This window comes from Narcine bancroftii, chromosome 13 (assembly GCF_036971445.1).
Source record: "Narcine bancroftii isolate sNarBan1 chromosome 13, sNarBan1.hap1, whole genome shotgun sequence".
Taxonomy (NCBI): Eukaryota; Metazoa; Chordata; class Chondrichthyes; order Torpediniformes; family Narcinidae; genus Narcine; species Narcine bancroftii.
Genome location: NC_091481.1, coordinates 3068851 through 3075878, shown reverse-complemented (window position 1 = coordinate 3075878; position 7028 = coordinate 3068851). Strand labels below are relative to the sequence as shown.

The 7028-nt window shown below is 46.4% G+C and overlaps 1 protein-coding gene across 1 annotated transcript in view; it reads left to right on the top strand.

Annotated features, from left to right (window-relative positions):
• The first annotated feature begins 2160 nt into the window (after window positions 1–2160).
• Window positions 2161–7028, top strand: part of LOC138748381 (proline and serine-rich protein 2) — a 41362-nt gene continuing 36494 nt past the window's right edge. Inside the window, exon 1 of the mRNA XM_069908480.1 lies at window positions 2161–2325. The gene's annotated coding sequence lies outside the window, so the exon portion shown is untranslated. The remainder of the gene's footprint in view (window positions 2326–7028) is intronic.

Below are 7028 nucleotides of genomic sequence, written 5' to 3'. Positions count from 1 at the left end.
CCACAGATTCCGATCTTGCATTGCAGACGTTTATGTGAGGCAGTACCTCAAGAGGACAGCCAACATCATAAAGGAGCCCCATCACCCTGGTCCCAACTTCTCCTCACTGTTATCTTCAGGCAGAAGGTGCAGAAGTGGTAGGTGGCAAAGTTAGGGTAGCAGCGCAACTGCACTGTGCTGAAATGTTCTATATTCTAATTCAAGGTAACGTTTACTGCACCAGCAATCGGGACTGGACCTGGGTTCAAATCCCACACTGTTGGTAAGGAGTTTGTACATTCTCTCTGTGTCTGTGTGGGTTTCCTTCGGGTGCTTCAGTTTCCTCCCACCCTTCAAAACGTACAGGGGTTGCAGGTGAATTGGGTGTAATTGGGCGCCACAGGCTGATGGGCCGAAAAGGGCCTGCTACTGTGCTCTATGTCTAAATTTTTTTTTAATTAAAAAAAATTAAAAGACCGAAGACCAGCATTTCTAGGTTCAAGAACAGTTTCTTTCCAACAACCACCAGACTATCGAACCTCCCCTTGTTACACTAATCAGTGACCACTCCAACACCACCAAAGGGTTGTCTGCACTATGGCCTCATTATCTTTTATTTTAATTAAACTGGTTTAATTTAGACATGCAGCATGGTAACAGGACCTTCTGGTCCACGAACCCATGTGTCCATATACACCCAATTGAACAGAACAAGAAAACAATTCCAGAGGGTTATGATCTTGGCCAGCGACATCATGAGCACCAGACTTCACTCCATCGAGGACATCTACAAGAGGCGGGGTCTTAAAAACAGCCTCTATCCTCAAGGACTCCTCCATAAAGGCCATGCCCTCTTCACTCTGCTGCCATCAGGAAAAAGGAACAGGAGCCTGAAGACTAGCACTCAGCGGGACGTTTTTTATAAGGTGATTTATATAAATGTTTGCGCTGTGATGCTGCCACAAAACAATGAATTTGTGACTTGTTCATGACAATAGATTATGATTCTGATTAAACCTACAACCCCTTGCACATTTTGAATGATGGGAGGAAACTGGAGCACCTGGAGGAAACCCTCACAGATAGCACTGGATTTGAACCCATTGGTGCTGTAACAGTGTCGCGCTAACTGCTAATACTAACCATGCCACTGTACTCTTCATAAGATCACAAGATCTAGGAGCAGACGTAGGCCCGTTGGTCCATCAGGTCTGCTCTGCCGTTCCAATCATGAGCTGATCCATCCTCCCACTCGGCTTCACTCCCAGGCCTTCTCCCCACAACCATTGACTCCCTGACTAATCAAATACCTGTCAATCTCTGCCTTAAATATACCCAACAACCTCCCTTCCACAGTCACCTGTGGCAACAAGTTCCACAGACTTGCACCCCTCTGACTCAAGAAATGTCCCTGCGTCTAAGTTTTAAATTGACCTGAAGTTGTGCCCTCTTGGCCAAGACTCCCCTAGCATGGGGAAACATGCTTGCCACATCTACTCTGTCCAGGCTTTTCAACCTTCAAAATAAGGTTCCCCCCTCGTATACATTGTACTCTCACAGTTTTATTTTACAAATACCCATTCGGCTGCAGTAAGAATCTCAGTGCTTTGTACAATGTGTGTGACAATAAACTCCCTATCATGAAGACCAGATTCAGATTCCTCCATTGTCATGGACATAAAGCAAATTTATTTCCTTCTGTTTGTTTGTAAAGACACACAAAGAGGTGCCACTCATCCAGGGCCCCTGCCAAGACAAGAAAGAGAAGTATCTGTAACTCTGTAGCCATGCCATCTCCCGATGGGTCCAGCAGGACAGAACACTTGGGGTTCATTCAGGAATCTGATAACAGCAGCAGGTAAGAAACTGTCCCTGAATCAAGGGGGGGGGGGGGGGTGTGGGGGTGGGATGTCCTCTCCAGGGAGGGGGAGTCAAAGATGGAGGAAGGCAGGGGATGGGCCAAAATTTGGTTCAGATTGCAACATATGATTGTGTTGCTCCATAGATGCTACCTGGTCCGCTGAGTTCCTCCAGGTTTTTTTTGGAGGGGGGGGGGGTTCTTTTTCGATCTATATAACCGGCGTCTGCAGCCTTTTAGTTTTGTTGCCCCGCCACTTAAGGGAAAAGCTCCACCCCGGACACGGGAGGGGCGGCTGCATTCTTGGCTTCGTGTGTATTGATGCAAAGGCACTCCCTCCGCAGTCGCTCGCGTCGCTCCCAGGACAGCGGGAGAGGGGGCAGCCGTCCAGTCGTTCCACCGAGGGAGCAGACCAGCCGGTGGGCGAGCGAGGGGCCACTCACAAACACACCGCGTCCGTGGGGAAGGCACCGAGCGCAGAGCCACGGGTAAGATCCTGGGGCGGGCGGGGGGTTGTTACTGTCAGTATGTAGCAGTGACCCTGTATCAGCGCAGCCGCTTGAGAATGGATTTGACACCCAAGGCTTGTACTTCACTGTGAACTGTTGCCCCACACGCGGAGATTGGCACTTAAATCGAACCCTTGCAGCCCTCCAATGTGGTGGTAAAAGCACCAGTGGAAATCTTTGAAAAAAGACATAGAGGAGACTGAGAGGCGGGGGTAAGGTCAGCGCCTGTTTCCCAGGACCGGTGCCCTCTCTCCTCCAAAGTGAAGTTTAGGGGAGACATCAGGGGAAGGGTTTGTTTCACATAGAGGGTTGAGGGGGCCTGGAATGCCATGCCAGGGGTGGTGGTGGGGGCTGGAACATGAGGGACATTTAAGAAACTCAGACAGGATGAAGAAGAAAATCTAAGGGTTTTGGTATTTTTCTGGTTGGAATAAAAATGTCGGCACAACATCGAGGGCTGAAGGGCCTGCACTGTGCTGTAATGTTCTGTGAAAGCAGTTCAGGTGCGTAAAGGTTTGGTCCATTGGGAGGAGACCTGGTCTGCGATGGGTCTGTGTTGATGAAGTATCTGAGTTGACTTGATTTGCTCTGCTTAAGGGCTCTGACCCGAAACACCGGCAATGTCCTTGTCGCCTGTGGACGCTGAAGAGATCGGCTGAGTTTCTCCAGCATTTCGTGGGAGGTGGGGGGTTTACTACAAGCACAGCATCTGCTTCACGAAGTATCTGAGGAAACTGCTAATTTGTCACAGTGGAGATGGCCAGGAAGGATGTGTCATGTTTTAAATGTCTCATCCAGTGAGAAGGGTTCTTCTGTGAGCAGGTTAACAGGTTATCTCTAACATTCATAAATGTGTAGAGAGCACAATTTACAGAGTGAACAATGAAATTCTGCGAAGTAAAAGCATAATGGTGGAGAAACTCAACAGGCCAACTTTATTTCGGGAAAAATAGAACATATTTTGTTGATACCTTGAAGGAGGGCTCAGGCCTGAATTGTTGGTTATGTATCTTTATCTTTGCTACATCAAGGACAATTTGCAGCCTGCAGGATTACAATGAAAGGAAGATCAATGGGCATCAAGCAAAGGCAGTGAAGGGTTCATTCAGGAGCCTGATGGCTGCAGGGAAGAAACTGTCTTCAAGCCTATTGGTGCGCGCTTTCACATTCTTGTGCCTCCTCCCTAATGGGAGGAGGGAGAAGAGAGTGTGTCCGGGGTGTGGCAGATCCTTTTGGGTGTCGGCTGCCTTTCCCAGGCAGATGGAGGTCCATGGAGGGGAGGGAAGTTTGCTGAATGTTCTAGGCTGCGTTCACCACCTTCTGTCGTCGTGATCCAGGACAAATGAGGTTTTCTGCCCAGTGGTTCAGCTTCTCTTTCCCTTCCCCCCACCCCCGTGGGCACTAACTGGCCTGCCCATCTGCAATGTTTTGAGTGTGTCTCAGTCATTCAGTGTTGGTTTTGTATATTGCTGCTATTATTCTAGATGTGCCAGCATTCCACATTAGGCTTAGTCACTGTGCCTCATTAGTCCATGTACAGGTGTGACGTTGGAACCTTTATCACATTGAATAATGGTGATTCACATTGTTGTGTCATTGGATCATTTGCTGGTTGGACCTGATTTGTTAGCATTTGTTTAAAGGTGTGTTCTGTTAACCTGTCCTGTCAGGGTTTAGTGTATGCTCTCGTGCAATTCACTGTAAATGATTGATTTCAGATCTACCCATCGAGTCTTGAGTAACTAAACGATGCCTCAGTCACGAGGAACAATATAACTGGTTCAGTGCCTGGGCTGCTCTGCTTAACTCGATGCACAATCTGTGTTGGGTCGTGTGATCTCAGTGGGTGAGGAAAATGGTCTTGGGTTTCCAGGGTTAGGATGGAAGGGATCTCGAGCTGTTCTTGTATCAAAATCAGGACTGCCAGGCTGGAAAATCACTTCTTCATGCAGGCAGTGAGACCTCTAAATCAGTGCCCCGTAACCGAGTAAATCATTCCAGTTATTTGCTCTATTTATTTCATATGATATTTGTTTGTATATCTGTGATTTTGTTGTGCAGTGTAGAGGGTTATATGTGTGCACCACAGTCCCGAGAAATGCTATTTCATCTGGTTGTATGGTTACAATCAGATAATAAAGAAAATGTTAATTTAATGTTTCTCCAACGTCCTATGTGATACAGAAAATCTGAAATTACCTTTGTGTTCAGCTCCAAGTGGTCAATCATAATCCTCAATTTTCTTTTCAGGAAGCAAACTCTTTTGGGAAAAAAAATCTTGCACTGTCACACTCACCTCATTCCAGTGGATGAAAGTTTTGCATTCTCATCACTGACAAGTAGTTTAATCAGGATTCCTTAGTGGCTACCATTACATTGATGGCAACCCAGGGGACTGCAGTCATTGGAATCTAGAGCAAAAAAACACACTGTAGGAGAAACTTGAGAGGATTGAGCAGCATCTGAGGGAGATGAAGTGAGAAAGGTGATGAATGAAACCAGATGAGGGAGGGATGATGAACAGATGGAACCCATGGGATCACTGAGAGACAGCATAGACTCATAGATGAACGGCCTCCTTCTCCATCCAAATGAAGAATGGAAACAACAGGAGTAAAACACAAAAGTCCACAGACACCGTGATTGAAGTAAAAACATGACGCTGGAGAAACTCCGCAGGTCAAACAGTGTCCTTTACACAGCAAAGATGAAGATACAGAACCAACGATTCGGGCTTGAGCCCTTCATCAAGTTCTGGGCGAAACGTGGGCAGGAGCCTGTAACCCGGGTGCCTGCCTACTTTTTGCTCGTACCTTGATGAAGGGCTCAAGCCCAAAATGTTGGTTAGTACCACTATCTTTGCTGTATAAGTTGAGCAGCACCTAATATTCAGTCTGGGCCCTCTCCAATCAGATGGTATTACCATCGACTTCTCCATTTTCTGCTAATCTACTCCCCATTCTCTCTCCCTTCCCTCTTCCTCACTCTCCTTTCCTTCAGCTCTCCACCCCCTTCCCTCTCCATTCACAGAGCCATCCCCCTTCCCCCTGTTTGCTACTGTGCCCTCTCCCCCTTATCCACCTATTTCCTCCTGCCTGTGGGACCGTGCTCCTCCACCTGCCCCTCCTCCATCTTATTCGAGTGCCGGCCTACATTTCTGTGAGGGGCATTTCCATGCGGTCGACAAAGTTAAAGAATTTCACCTATGTTACTTTCTAAATGTAGTATTACGTGGCAATAATGGAACCTTCACCTTTACATTCTGCTCACACCTCGATGAGGGGCTCAAGCCTGAAACATTGGTCCTGTATCTTTATCTTTGCTACATAAAGGACACTGTTTGACCTGCTGAGGGTCTCCAACATTGAGTTTTTACTTTTTTTTAAAATGGAACCAACATACTTTGTAACATACTGAGAATGTAATAGAACAAGACTTCCAAAGCAGAATTGGGTTTTGTCAATAACGTGTCACAAAATTCCTTGTTTTGTGGCAGCAGTCCTCTGCATTACAGGTTCAAAATGGCTATAAATTACAATTCTTAAATATAAAATTTAAAAAAATAATGAGAAAAAGTAGTGTGTGGGTCATTGTCCGTTCAGGAATTTGACGGCGGAGGGGAAGGAAGGAGCTGTCCTTGTGCCGCTGGGTGTTAGTCCTCCTTCCTGATGGGAGCAGAGTGAAGAGGGCGTGGCCTGTATCGTGGGAGTCCTTGAGGATAGAGACCGTCTCTTTGCTTATTCCTTAGGCTTTCTTGTGCAAGAATGTCTGTGCCTATGCATTATTACTTAGGATTATGACAGTAAACTCTCACTAGCTGAAACGTTTAGATGTGGAATGAGGGCAGGATATGAGGCCTGCATTAAATAATCTTGCATGAAGGAGCAGTTTTTTTAGCAGTCACACCTTACTCTGAGCCATATTAATGTGTGATTGGGGCAACCGAGGAAGTCTACCTTGTGAAACCTCAGTGAGATAAGGGGAAGGTCATTGGGCACACTACACACCCAAGTTGATCGCACAGTCGAAGATTACCTTGGTCCTTAGTGACTGGTGTATCGTTCAGTGTACCTATTGTTAGGAATTAAAGTACCTTTAAAGAAATTGCTCGAGACAAAAATTGAGAACAAAGAACATTTATTACTACAACAATGCAAAGTTGGGTGCTTCCCCTTACCCTGGGAATACACACACATACTGGGGCTCACCCAACTTTTATACAGTCAATTTCAGTATCAGAATGCCCTCCCCCTTACATTCTTCTGCCCCCTGGATGGGTTTGGCATAGGTAATTCTTCCTGCCTACGTGCAGTTTCAGTACACTTGGAGGACCAGGGGGTATCCTGTGGGTGCCCCATCATGTCATTGTCCTTATTCACACCTTCCTGATTCTCTGGGCTACAGTCTCTTAATATGCAGAGTTGACTCATTCTATCTAGGGTTGGCTAATTTCATATGTATAAATCTGTGTATGGTTAGCTAATTAGAAATGTATGACTTGGTACTTCTGTCCAGGGCTAGGAGACCCTTATCTGATCCAGACTACCTCAACTTCCTACATTCTATTGTACCTTACCATTCCTTATCTTAGTCCTATGGTCTTGTCACAAAGGATAGAAGATTCTTATGTTAATCGTGCTGACTCTGCTTTCCTGCATCCTAAGCCCCAAACTTATCCTGTT